At 35.5% G+C, this 15,595-nt stretch overlaps 1 protein-coding gene and 1 long non-coding RNA gene across 2 annotated transcripts in view; one reads left to right on the forward strand and one right to left on the reverse strand.

Moving 5' to 3' along the window:
* Positions 1–15,595, forward strand: part of LOC125660989 (adenomatous polyposis coli protein-like) — a 64,784-nt gene that overhangs the window by 5,958 nt on the left and 43,231 nt on the right. The window lies entirely within an intron of this gene.
* On the reverse strand, positions 819–8,475 carry LOC130049443 (uncharacterized). The gene is made up of 2 exons (XR_008797941.1): positions 8,023–8,475; positions 819–3,079 (listed from the first exon to the last, which is right to left on the reverse strand). It is a non-coding gene; the product is annotated as an uncharacterized LOC130049443 (long non-coding RNA).

The raw sequence follows: 15,595 nt of genomic DNA on the forward strand, positions 1-15,595 counted from the left end.
ATTGTAGCATGCATTAATTCTATTGTTGGTATCATTAAATTATAATTCATTTGAGGAGAGCAACAATTAAATTATTGTGTGCATCAATTCAGCGGAATAAATAATGATATCAATAATTCAATTCAAATGAAGATATCATTAATTATTTGAAGAGATCTTTGATTGCAATGTTGCGTGCATGAAATGAATTAATAATATCTTCAAATAATTAAAGATATCTTCAAATATCTGAGTTTGTTATTTTGGCGCTCCATAGATCTAAAACTATTCCTAGTGGATTCCAGTGCTTTCTGACTCAAGACATCATACCAGTTCTTGCCACAAATGAATCTCACCATACAAGTGATCTAGCCACCTCTCTTTTAATCTCTTCATAGTATTCATATACATAAGAGGATTTTTCTCCTTGAAAAGGTGATATTTAAAAATTTGTCACTCTTTAAGGAATTTTATGATCCCCTAATAGTATGTACATGTACCATGGTAATTTCTGAACTGTTCGGTGAAAATGTTGACAATCAAGAATCAGTCACTGGTTATTCATGTGAAATTTAGCTATCTCATATGAATAAACTCTTGATTATTTTACTACAATGTACCATATTAACCAATTTCGGAAATAATTCCTTAATTGTCTTAAATTTTAATTTGATATAAAGATCGAGCAAACTGAAACAATAAACCAAAGTTCACATTGAACACCAGTGAGGCAATCATATACAAATATCAAATTCATATATTATAGAATTCATTAAGATATTTGAATTATTCTAATCTTTTAATGTTTCATGGTAGCAATGAAAACAGAAGGTCTTTTATTCTCAGTCATATATTTTATTATATAACAGGGGATATTACATGTACAATTAGTAAATATATATACATCATATATGTAATTGCATGTGCGAAAAAAATGTATACATACATACATAAGTAATTCAACCACAGACATATCCATAAATTTACATTTAATACATTGAATATGTCCTTTGATTAAATAATCAACAAAGATGGATCCATATGATAATACATGTATTTGTAAAAGAAAAAAAGGAGTTCCATTTCTCATACAAATGATATAGGTAGAAATATCAAAATCAACAAGAGGCCCATGGGCCACATCGCTCACCTGAGTCATCTTGGCCCTGCTGTTTTGATTTTTAAATGCTATTTTATCAATCTTTATTCTCATGAATAATGTGACCCAAACCTAGCTCTAAAGAACACAACATTACTAAAATGAAATCATATAAGACAAAGATATGACTAGCATGATATTGCTGTTCTGGATAAGACCAAGGTAAAAAGTCGTAGGTCTTGGTATGATATGAAAGACCTTGCCATAAGTAATCAATATACAAAACATAAAAGCCCTATCTAAAATAGTCCTGGATATACTTAATACGTTATACTTTCTTAAAAGTATGTCAAACTCAGAGTTCAGGGTCACAAGGTCAAATAACATAATATGATTGATTGTTTTAACTGTTTTCCGCCACACTCAACAATTTTTCAGTTATCTGGTGGTGCCCAGTTTTTATTGGTGGAAGAGAGAACCCAGATACAATGTACCTGGGAAGAGACCACCGACCTTCCGAGAGTAAACTGGGAAACTTTCTCAATTACCGGTGCGAGCAGGATTCAAACCCGCGCCAACCAGAAGTGATATTATGAATTTCTTATGATAAAACCTTTCATCTTGTTGAGGAGCCTAGTCTGATCCCTTACACCCCATTTCAATAGTTAAGCGTAAAAACAGACTGGTGGGGATGGGGACCAAACTTAAGAAAGCTGTGAGATTAGTTCAATATTCAAACCTACAGTATTTGAATAATAAGTATTTAACCCAACTGGGATGATTTCATCCAAAATATTTCACTAAAAATATTTGTGAGGATATTAGTTCACACAGACATTATGTTTCAAAATGAGTATGAGTATGGAAATGAACTGGGGTTCAAATTGACTGGCTACTTAACATGGCTACATCAACAAAGAAATTGAAATCACTTGAAGCTGTTTTGGGGTTATATGTGGGTTTAGAAAATATTTGAAAGTATGTTTGGAAACAAGTATAGTGGGAAAATATGTTGGGAATTACTTAATATTAAATTCATGAGACAGCGATGCAGGAATGCAGTGATAGAGGGACTTAAACATGCACTTTTTTTCTCTGCCATAAATTGAAGTTTTTTTTATAAGGGGTTCATCTGAAGCTCTCTTTTCAAAGAGCTACGGTTCTGCATCTAGTTTTTGAGGAGAAGATTTTAAAAGATTTTCCTTGTATATATTTCACATGTAAAACTTAAATCCCCTATGTGACCCCCACCCTACCCCTGTGAGCTTTTTACAAACTTGAATATGCACTATATATGAATGTAAAACTTTGATTCTCTATTGTGACCCCACCCTAACCCCAGAGACCATGATTTGCACAAAACAGGAACCTTTCATGTGAATTCAACTTTCCTGGTCCAGTGGTTCTTGAAAAGGTTTTTTAAATGACCCCACCCTATTTTTGCATTTCCATGATTATTTCCTTTTTGAAGGGTGCATGACCCTTTATATGAACAAACTTGAATACCCTTTATCTATTGATGATGCATACCAAGTTTGATTGAAACTGGCCCAGTGGTTCACTCTGGAGAAGAAAATGAAAATGTGAAAAGTTTATAAACAGACAGACGACAGGCAAAGGTGATCAGAAAAGCTCACTTGAGCCTTTGGCTCAGGTGAGCCAAAAAAGTATACAAACATGTTTAATGTTAAACTTGTTTGTTTTATTGCTAAACAGCTCCATTGCCAGCATCTACCCTTACTGAGCTTCCAGTGTCAGACCTTGATATCAATCATCATCACTCATTTTGACTATCCAGGCCAAATTAATCTTTTTGCAAGGGTGAGGCCTGGCTGTCCTGTCGAGGTTGAAGTTTGTACTTCCACACTTGGCGACCCAGTGGATTGATCCTATCCAATCCTGTAAACTCTAGGTCTTGTTCTAGGATCTCATCCCATGTCAGCTTTGGTCTACCTATGAAGTTCTTTTCTGTTGATAACGATGCATAACATTCTGACAAATCTGCAAAAATATTTAGAGAAGTGATTAGTAAAAGGTCTTCATAGAAATAGCAATAAATGTATAAATAGATAAAAATCATAATTTCTATTTCTACAAAGTAAGTGTTTATCAAATGATCAGCTGTAAATTACCTAGGCTGTGTCAAGCTGAATGAGCTAGTTTGTGCAGAACGAACAAAAATTACACCAAACACAGCGACACCTTTTGGAAATTTTATTTTTACAAACTTGAATCTGCACTACAGAGCTGTATGTCAGGAAGCTTTCATGTAAATGTAAACTGCTCTGGCCTAATGGTTCTTGAAAATTCTCTATACTTATTTGAATGTAAAACTTTGATCTCCTATTGTGGCCTCGGCCAACCTTCCCTGGGATGCATGATTATGACAAACTTGAATCTGCACTATTTCAGGAAGCCTTTACGTAAATTTGTATTTTACTGGCCTTGTTATTTTCCTACTTCTTGTGAAGATTTTCCCTATATATTTGTACATGTAAAACTTTGATCACCTAGTGTGGCCCTATTCTACCCCAGGGGGTCATGATTTGAACAAACTTCAATCTACACTTGTTCGGAAGCTTTCATGTAACTTTCACATCATCTGGCCCAGTGGTTCTTTAGAAGAAGATTTTTAAATGACCCCACCCTAATTTTGCAATTTTGTAATTAGATCTTCCCTTTGAAAGGGGGTGTGGCCCTTTATTTGAACAAACTTGAAAGCCCTTCACCAAGGATGCTTTTTGTCAAGTTAGGTTGAAATTGGCCCAGTGGTTCTTGAGAAGAAGTCAGAAATGTGAAAGTTTACAGACAGACGGACAACAGGGAAAAAGAATGTTCAACTTCAGTGTTACATGAAAATGTACTTCAAAATCACTCAACAACAATTATAATATTGCTGTATGGAAATTTTCTGTCCAAAGAAAACAATGTAAAAAAAATGATGTAATCTACACTCTACAGCAACATGTGAGAATAATGAACGTGAAATATATATTCTGAAAAAAAAAAACGAGATGTTTGTAAAACACATATGCCCCCCATGGTGCAAAATTGAAAAGGGTTATACACACACCTCATTTAATTGATAGTATTATCATCAATTCAAAATATTGAGCAGACAATATCTTCCTATGTCAAGAGTGAATTGACCATGTGACCTAAAATTCAATAGGGGTCATCTACTCCTTATGCTGTACCAGTGTACCGAGTTTGGTATGTGTCAATCAAACAAATAATTCTTAAAATATAGGAGACAATATATTACTATGTCCAGTTCAACTTTTGACTTTTGACCTCAAAATCAATATGGGTCATCCTCTCCTGAAGATGTACCAGTGTACTAAGTTTGATGTCTGTCAAGTAAAAGGGTTATCAAGATATTGAGTGGACAGTATATTACTATGTCCAGTTTGACCCTTGACCTTTGACCATGTGACCTCAAAATCAATAGGAGTCATCTTCTCCTGAATATACACCAGCGTACTATTTAAAGATTGATGTCTGTCAAGCAAAGGGTTCTGAAGATATTGAGCAGACAGTATATTCCAATGTCCAGGTTGACCCTTGATCTTTAAACATGTGACCTCAAAATCAATAGGGATCATCTTCTCTTGAAGATGTACCAGTGTACCAAGTTTGATGTCTGTCAAGCAAAGGGTTCTCAAGATATTGAACGGACAGTATATTCCTATGTCCAGTTTGACCCTTGACCTTTGCTCATGTGACCTCAAAATCATTAAGGGTCATCTTCTCCTGAAGATGTACCAGTGTAACAAGTTTGATGTCTGTCAGGCAAAGGGTTCTCAAGATATTAAACGGACAATATATTCCTATGTCCAGTGTGACCCTTGACCTTTGACCATGTGACCTCAAAATCAATAGGGGTCATCTTCTCCTGAAGACGTATCAGTGTACCAAGTTTGATGTCTGTCAAGAAGAGGGTTCTCAAGATACTGAGCAAACATTATATTCCTATGTCCAGTTTACCCTTGATCTTTGACCATGTGACCTCAAAATCAATAGGGGTCATCTTCTCCTGAAGACGTACTAGTGTAACAAGTTTGATGTCTGTCAAGCAAAGGGTTCTCAAGATATTGAACGGACAATATATTCCTATGTCCAGTGTGACCTTTGACCGTGTGACCTCAAAATCAATAGGGGTCATCTTCTCCTGATGACATATCAGTGTACTAAGTTTGATGTCTGTCAAGAAAAGGGTTCTCAATATATTGAACGGACAGTATCTTCCTATGTCCAGTTGACCCTTGACCTTTGACCAAGTGACCTCAAAATCAATAGGGGTCATCTTCTCCTGAAGACGTACTAGTGTACCAAGTTTGATGTCTGTCAAGCAAAGGGTTCTCAAGATATTGAACGGACAGTATATTCCTATGTCCAGTTTGACCCTTGACCTTTGACCATGTGACCTCAAAATCAATAGGGGTCATCTTCTTCTGAAGATGTACTGGTGTACCAAGTTTGATGTCTGTCAAGCAAAGGGTTCTCTAGACATTGAATGGTCAGTATATTCCCATGCCCAGTTTGACCCTTGACCTTTGACCATATGACCTTAAAATCAATAGGGGTCATCTACTCCTTAGGATGTACCAGTGTGCCAAGTTTGATGTCTTTCAAGCAAAGGGTTCTCAAGATATTGAGCGAACATTATATTCCTATGTCCAGAGTAGATTGACCCTTGACCTTTGGACCTAAAAAACAATAAGGATCCTCTTCTACTCATAACTAACCAGGGTTTGACACTAAGGCACGTCCGACCGACCGAGGCTAATAAATGATAGGTCCGGTCGGGTAAAATGTCGATTTACTAGTCCGACTGGTCATGTTGAAAAAATAAACAAGAAACTTTATTTTAAACCATAAGATATCTTATTTTTAACTTTAAAAAATAACTGTAAAGAGTTTGCGAGCAATTTTGAACCGCGTGATGACAAAATCTCTATTTTTAGTTCGAATACATAGTCGCTGTCGGAAGTAATGTTTTACGACATTTACTCTTTGTTAATGGGTTTAAAGTTATATTTCGGATAAATATATATAAACTGAATTTATTTTCATTTGAAAAAACCCCCAGTTTATTTTAATTGAATATAAGAAAGTGTCTATCACAGGGATCGAAATTAACTTTTTTCACCACTAGCAAATTTTAGCTAGTGGATTATTTTCCAACTAGCAAAATTGAGCTTTTACTAGCATTTTTCAATCGATTACTGTTTTACATGAATTTAAGAAAACAAGCATGTCTCTTTATCAAAATTTTGGGAAAATCTTTTAAAATCTCCTTTAAAGTGCAATAATAAAAATAAGATTGCGAATTCTTTCATTTAAAATTCAATGAATTATCAGACAGCATACATGGTGCGGGTCATATGGTACACTTGTGCGGCGTACTCGCTGTCCAGAGATCTACCACCTATTAACAGCATCATGTGGATTGAAATCTTGAAGACTGTTTGCGCCAATTTAAACTATATGTTCAAAACTTTTGGAAATTTCATCTAAAAAAATTCTAGTTGAAAAGAAAACCCCGCGAACTCGAAGTGTTTGACTATAGAGTACAGAAGGACACCGCGTGAAATGGTGACACACTGTCATGTGTTGTTTTATATAGACACGGACGAGATCAATATGCTTGCTATTTAAATCAGACGTCTCTGAGACATCCGAAGTGTGTATGAAGTAGGCCATCGACTGAGATGACCTTGGCCTTAGTTATTTATTCGATCCACGTTTACTTTTTCAATACTTGTATATTCATTCTGTAAAGAGTTTCTATGCACAAGACAAGATTATTGTAAACTTCAAAGTACAGCCAATAAACCGAGGAAATCCGGGAAAAAGATTGGGGTTTTTTCACTCGCAAAAAGTTGCGATCACTTGTGATTTTTTACTCGCAAATTCAATTTTTAACTCGCATTTAGCGAGTATTTCCCCTTAATATCGTTGCCTGTATCAAATGAATAAATTAAATCGTAAATAGCCATTTTTCGTTGTTGACACATGTGCGGGAATGTCTCGACTTCTCGTCCTCAAGGAAGGATGTTCCGAGAAAAAAAAAGGAGTAGATTGGGAAGTTTGAAAATAAAAGCACCAAATTGAATGACGAGACTAAAGATGTTTTTGAGACAATTAAGTACGTTTTAGTTTAAACTTAACGTTTGTCATTTGAATTAAGTACTTAAATATGGAGAAACCATCAGGGTTTCTTTTCTCTGGAAAGTTGGTCAGGGCTAGTGGATGTAAGGTCAGGTCTAGTAAATATTATTTGAAGTAGCCCGACTGGTCTAGTGCTCAAGAAAGTAAATGTCAAACCCTGCTAACCCACATATGAAATATCATTATCATCAAGTGAATGGTTCTCAAGATCTTGAGCGGACAACACATGGTCTACAGACCGACCGACCGACCAACAGGTGCAAAACAATATGCCCCCTCTTTTTCAAAGGGGGGCATAAAAATAAACTCCAACCACCTGCCCATTTTTATTTCCAAACAAAGATGAAAATCTAAAAAATAATTTTATGACTAGGCCAAAATAAAAAATGTGTTTGTTTCAGGTCGCCTGCCCGACCCTAAATATATCCACCGACCCTATTAATTTTTTTCAATTTTCCGATTTCAATTCATCGATATACGAACTATTACCCGAAATGCCAAGACATCTATAATTGTAATATTAAAACTCCATCACATACTGTGTATTTTGTCAATTAAACATTGTGCTCTGAACCCATTTTTTATCTGTTAAACACATTATATTACAACTTTAACTATAAAATTTTCATTGATTCGAAGGCACTTATTTATTTTTATAAAAAAAAATAAAATAAACCTACCTACCAACCCTTTTTTTAAAAATGAGAGGCGACCTAAAACAAACATTTTTTTTTTGGCCCCATGTGGCCTAAAATATTTTGTATACTTACTAATTTCAAAACTCGAAAGGAAATGTTATCCATGTGAAGCCATCGTGCTCTGTTCATCCTCTGGGGAAGACAATTAATTCTTTGATTTGCAGTTTGTGTCATGACTACACCATATCTTCTAATCTCGTCATACTATCAGAAAGTAATTTTGGCAGTTGGCAAGTGTATCAATGGTGTTACTTCTTCATGATCAGATCTTCTATACTGTGTCATATTGAGCATAAAGTAACAATTAAGGGCTATCATCTAGTTCTGAGGTACTGAGGAAGGGCTGTTTTTCTCAACACATAGCCTTTCTTCTGGTATTCTTAGGGATACTTTATTCATCTTTTAATTACATTTCCTTCTTGGAGATTAAAAGTTGAAGACCACTGAAAGAAAAAGAAGTGATTTAATGAATTCCAAGTAGTTTATCGAATGTGCTGACCAGAATATTATCTAACTGTAGCCCCCCCCCCCCTCCTCCCCCACCCCACCAAGCATGCAATGTCATACATGTATCTGAAATCAATACTTATAAAAATTAATTAAAATTAAAATCTTCAAATATACAATCTTGTTACACATCTCCTATATTTTTCACTTACGATAACTCTGAATTTTTAATAAGTGCGTCCTTTTGTCCACAAACTTTTAACAACCCCTCATAAACAATTTACAAATATGATATCAGAAATAATAATCTAAAAAATTATCCTGTTGTTCATAGATGCAGCTGCCATCAACATTAAGAGTATAACAAATAACAAAAGCTCTCCTGACATTGTGCCATTCTGAAAGAAATGAGGTGCTTATACCCCCAAAGGCAGGGGGGTAACCCAGAATTGTGTCTAGAGAGTGGAATAATATATTTATGGAATTAACCAAAAAATTAGTAATAATTTTTTTTTTAGCTATGAATTCATGTTAAATAAAGTGCACCGCCATGGCACATGATACGCCCGTCACATATTGTTAACAGTATAGATAGTACCCATTAAAACATTTTTTTTTTATATCACCTTAATTAAATGTCACAGTGACCTTAAAGTAGCATGCGACACACCTTCTACCTAAGATGCATTAGTTGACCAATTTTGGTGATTCTAGGTCTAATAGTTTTCAAGTTATGAGCCGGACAAGTTTTTGCCATATATGGCCATATCTTCTTAATGAAAAGTCACAGTGACCTGGTTTTAATGTGTGACACACCTTCTACCCAAGATGTATCTACAGACAAAGTTTGATGATTCTAGGCCTTGTAGTATTTAAGTTACGGGTCGGACACGAAAAAGCTAACAGATGGACGGACAGACACGCCATACCATAATACGTCCCGTCTTAAGACGGGCGTATAAAAATTGGTCATGGTAGCTCAGTGGTAACACAGTCTTCGACATTAACCAGTGGCCTGATGTCCGAGGCCAGTAAAATCGGGATCGGGCTTCTTAAAATATTAAACCCTGGAGTCCGATGGGCCTGTAAATGTTTTCTTATATGTTCTGTATATATTACAAATAAAGCGTGAGATTGACTCAGACTAAATGTCATGACTTAGTAGTCAAATTTCGCAAAGAAAAATTATCAACCATGTTGCCTTTTCTGAAGTATAGGGAGGGGGCTCGTCCGGGAAATTCAAAACCACCCAAGCGTATTTCACAATCACAACCATCCGATAAAAAAACCCAAAAAAAACTGTCGTACGAGGAGAAAAAAACGAAAATTCATGCCCCATTGGACCGAGGGCAGTGTTCAAAATTAACCATAGACCGAGTATATGTCAAATGGCACTGGTCTATGCCAACTGTAATTGAGATAGACCAAATTGTCTATGCCAATTTTCTAGATTTAAAGCAATAAAGTTATCCAAGAGGGCCTTGCATGGTCAGTCGACGTCTGATAAACATTATGAGGAAAGGATGATATTACAGAAATGGAAAGAAAATACACTTTCTAAGTATATTAGAAGTAAATGAAAATGTTTTAAATTTGTGTTATTATTTTTTCAATGTTGTGGTCTATGCCAATTCGATGAGGTCTAAGTCATCTTATTTTGGCATAGACCTGTGGTCTATACCAAGTTTTAAACCAATTTCGAACACTGCGAGGGTAGGCCTTGGCTAACATTTAAAAAATGTTTTGTACGTGGTGTATACAAAACAGAGTTGAACATGAGCTGCTGATGTATCTGCGAGATTAATCAGTCTATGCGAAAGACATCGGACCGTCGGACCTGACCGATATGCAGTGCCTCAGGTCCGATGCATCATTTTTTACACCGGACCGGAATGTCAGATGTCTCAATGTCCGGTTTTGAGCTTTACTATCTTGATGCGGAGTTTGTTATAAGTAAAAAAAATAGCACACATCCAAATACGTAAATGAATTGATTAAAACCGCATGGACTGTCTAAAGTATTATACGGGAAGGATTCCTGGAATAGTATTACTAGTATAATAAATAAGATTCACTTGGTTTTGCATTTTCACGTGTTTCACTTTTTTACATTAGGTTTTTCGGTCTGACAAAATTTGGTTCGGTCCGGTGTGTTCATTGATTACACTGGACCGAATGTCCTGTGTGGTCCAAAAACTTTCGCATATACTGGATTAATATGTTGAAAAATAATATATTCTTTTAATGTCAGTTGTTCTTTAACTATGATCATCTTGACCTGTATTTTCCTACAGTAAAAGAACTGTGCATGTGTCTATAGAGTAGAATCAGCAAATAACAAGAGATCAAATTAGAAAATAAACATTTTGGGCCTGCAAAATATTGTTCGGGCTTGCACAATTATTATACTGGGAGGCCCAAAGGGCCTGTACTTTACAAAGTTTTTCGTGAAGACTGGTAACAGGATCAAGAAATCATGGTTTCGAGCCATGCTTGTACTTTATTTAGGGTGAAAATGTAGGTAGTGAGGTGAATGCTCCATCATCATATTTAGCATTCAAAAGAGAAAGTTGCTGGTCTTTCAGATGAGACCTTTAAACACCACATGCATGCGTCTAAATGTGTGGCACTTCATACTACTGAAATATTCTCTACAGGTATTATACTAATATCAAACATACACATACATGTATATTCATATACATGTTAAAAATCTTAATTATCATTTTAGAATTTTCTTCTTTTGACAAAATGATGCGCAAGTACATAAATGGAAGCTATGCCACTATATGTCATGACACTGTACAGCTTGATCAGTTGATACATCACATAAACAGTCACAGATGTAAACAATCAAGAAAAACTCAGTACACAACATCACCCCTTAATTTTGAATTGTAGCTGAAGATCATTCTGCCAAGATCGAAATGCAGGTTGGCAATGATTAGCGAGGGTTATATTATTCTTAAAAAGTAGATTGAAATCAAAAGTTAACTGCCAAAGTTATCAGGAGACAATAATCCATACATGGTTCGAATTTCCTCCACTGCCACCTAAAGTGCACGTGTAAACAACGCGTGTGACATGCACCACACCCCGACAGGCTACATTGTAAACAAGTAAAATGCATTCAGAGTAATAGTTTTACATATGATATTCTGTTTGGTTTATAGTCTTAGTAGCTACATACCTATGCGGTACACCTGTACCATGCACGTACTGCAAACAGTGCGGCGTAATGTACATTTGCATCCTCGGGGATTTCAACCTGGACAAAGTGGAACATGCCAATCCGAATACATATATATCTTTCGTTTTTATTTTTGCATTTTATTTATTTATCTATTTATGTCATGGCGTTGGGAAAAAAACTTCAAAGTAGGGAGACAGATGAAAAGGGGGATACGGTCCAATCATCCAAAAAAAAAGTCCCGTGTGGAGGGGTGGGGGTGGGGTTGATTCCTAAGGACTTGGCGCATATCTATTTGTTTTTAAATGTGAAATTCTATCCAAAATCAATATGAATTTTTAGTATACAGAGTACATTAACTGCAAAGATTAAATTTTAGAAAAAAACCCAAACAGTTCACGTACTAGATATATCACTTTCATCATCGGAATTTTCAGTAACTCGGGTACTCTGTCGCTTGTACATAACACGATCGGTATGAAACACCATTTAATCAGTCTATCTAATAAAAAAACTCATTGTTAATATGCAAAAATTTTCTTTCAACCGTGTTTACTTACCTCAGATGGGCCAACTTCTTTCCCTGGAAAACTCCATTATGATGACATCACAAATTACGTCATTCAAAACAGAGCATGCGCACTTCGAAAGTGTGTAAGCCATGCTCGTAAGGAAAAAAGATGGACGAGTGCTAAATCTTTACACACCTGTTACACACATCTCATAAATCCTGTTAAGTAAACACTTCAGGATTTTGATGGTAGATGAACTATTTAATGATTTTATGCTGATTTTTATAAAAATCCAACTGAACACCACCATTTTCGTGTTCCTTTGACCGACCCCGTGTTGATTTACACGTGTGCCTTCTTATTCACTGGTTCAATTGACAGGGCTTACAAACACACACACACACACACACACACACACACACACACACACACAACAAACATAACTGCTCTAAGTGAAGAAATATTTAAAACAGAGCACAGAAACATTTATTATTTAATATGTGGATACCCACTTCTGCCCCTGCCTGGGGTTGAACTCATGACCTATGGAACCAAATAGTGCTCAGCAGTTGACCAGCATGCTAGACCCCTCGATCATATAGTTACGTCATTAAAACTTGCTTTCTCGCCACACTGTCATTTGCTACACAGTCATTGAGAAAGAATATTTGACATATAACTTTAAGAGGATCAGGCACATAGATTGCAATGAACTCTTGAACAAACAAAACTTTATATATAATTATATTTTTTGTAAACATGTGTAAATTAAAAATTATCATTTGTAAAATCGCATTGGAAACAGCAACTGATGATCGATTACGAAAATTAACTAATGTTCCATCACTATTGTTTACGGCCTTTGAGCAGGTAGGGATCTTTATTGTGCTACACCTGTGGTCTCATCTAAAGGACCATTCCATTTAGTCACTTCTTACGACAAACAAGAGGTACTGAGAACCTAACCCCGGATCCCCATGGGACCTCTTCTGTAAGGAGAAGGGGGGGGGGGGGGGCACACCGAGCACAAACTTTCCAAAGCTTTAACTGTTCTTTTAGAATGTTGAAAACAGCTGACGAATCAATCTTCATAATATTTGCAAGGTTCTCCACTCTATATCTTTTATCTTGGGCGATTAGTTTTCATGTGCTAATTTTAGTGTTTTATTTCCGTCTCTGGGAATTTGGTGTGGTCTGTAGGGAAAAAAAATGATTTTGGACCAAATGTTCACAGGATTAAAAAGTTTCACACACTGGGTCTGATGTTCAGCTTACCCTGTTTTGTTCAGATGTGACTGTCCAAAGGGTGCCATATTAGGTTTTAATTTTTATATACTTATTTAAGTCCTCTAGAAGTTTTAATTACCTCATAAAGATAAGAGCTGTTACAAGTGTTTTACTGATATCATGAGTTGTCCATATTTGAATAATTTTGCACATGTTTATGATGCTGCTTGTGAAATATTACATGTGCAAGACCAACAGAACTAAAAACATTTACAAAATACAGACAGGAACAATGCGAGATGTTTAATGAGAGATGGAAGAAGTCTCTCAGGGGCAAGATCAAAAGTACCTTGCCATGTCTGATAAAACACTTAATTCATCAAGTTTTCATCCCTCCCCCTTAAAACTTAATGTGATGAATGTTGATCCAACTCGATTATCATGCAATATAACACAATAAAACTATATAACACTCATTTTCTAATCAGCAAATGTAGTTTTTAAATGTCACTTTAAATGTTCATTAAAATGTAAAAAATGTTATTTCTAAAGTTTCAATTAGTCAGTTTTATTCACTTTCTGCTAAAGTACTGCAATTATTCATGTATTATAATACATTTGATGTTGGATGACCAAAACTTGCGAATGTTTTTAGCTCAAGCTCAAGTGAGCTTTTCTGATCGCCTGTTCTCTGAACATTGTGTGTCCGTCTGTCTGTAAAGTTTTTACATTTTCAACTTTTTCTCCAGAACCATTGGGCCAATTTCAACCAAACATGGCAAAAAGCATCATTGGATGAAGGGCTTTGAAGTTTGTTCAAATGAAGGGCCATGTCCCCTTCAAAGGGGAGATAATTACAAAAATGTAAAAAATAGGGTGGGGTCATTTAAAAATCTTCTCAAGAACCGCTGGGCCAGAATAGCTGAAATTTACATTGACATAGTGCAGATTCAAGTTTGTTAAAATCATGACACCCAGGGTGGGTTAGGGTCCAGAATAGGGGAGCAAAGTTTTACATGGGAATACATGTACTATATAGGTAAAAATTTTGAAAATCTTCTCAAGAACCACTGGGCCAGGAAAGTACAAGTTTACATGAAAGCTTCCTTACATAGTGCAGATTCAAGTTTGTTAAAAAAAAAATGGCCCCTGGAGATAGGTTGGGGCCACAAAAAGGGATAAAGTTTTACATACCCTATATAGGGAAAATCATTAAAAATCTTCTGATGAAGAATCATTGGTTCATTAAAGTTTACATGAAAGCTTCCTGACATATAGTGTAGATTCAAGTTTGTAAAAATCATGGCTCCCAGGGGTAGGTTGGGGCCACAATAGGGACCAAAGTTTTACATGCGAATATATATGGAAAATCTTTAAATATGGGCCAAGGTGACTCAGGTGAATGATGTGGCCCATGGGACTCTTGTTTATGGATTGATTTGAAGCTTTGTTATCAAGAGAGGAAAAACTCTATCAATTTTGGGATTAAAAGATCATTACTATAAGACATCAAAGAAAAAGCTTGTAGACACTTATCGAGAGGGTATTATGCCCTGCCTTGTGGAGCTCGTGTTTATGAACAGATTATATGATACAAACCAGACCCAAATCAAAATCCAGAAAAAGAAATCGAACTGAACAACTTGAATCATGGTTTTAAGACATTTCAGGGAACTATTGCAGCCCTATAGTATCTATAGTTACTGAAGAGTAAGATCCAAGAATGAATGTATTGTGTAGAGTTTCAGATAGCAAAAACAACAAATATATTTGTAAATAAAAACTGAGTGCAATAATTTGTGATTGCCAGCAGTAACTGAAAAGAATAAAATTCCATGGAAAGGCAGCAGATTATAAAACTGAACAGTGTGTCTGTGATTTTGCTGATTGACCATTACTTTGTCTTTCATTTATGTGTCTGAAAAAAAATTGGGTTAAAGTGTGTGATTTGACCGATTTCATTCGAGAAGAATAAATTTCCCCACTTATTTGTATGTTATCGTTTAAATGCCTTATTCTGAGTTAATACAGAGTTGTCCATGTTAATAAAAAAAAATAGTCAGACAAAATTCAAGGATCCCAAATGCATTGGACTGTCTGACCAAATGTCCTGTGTTAATTAACTTTTTTTTATTTACAAACAAGTATTCACAGAAAAACAGGCTTAGTCAACTCATTATGTGTTTATGCATTAAAATCAGTTTTGATAGTTCTGCCATTATCATAATGATTTTGGATTGTAATACTGTACGAGGTATTCACACCTATT

Source organism: Ostrea edulis, chromosome 8, assembly GCF_947568905.1.
Source record: "Ostrea edulis chromosome 8, xbOstEdul1.1, whole genome shotgun sequence".
Classification (NCBI taxonomy): Eukaryota; Metazoa; Mollusca; class Bivalvia; order Ostreida; family Ostreidae; genus Ostrea; species Ostrea edulis.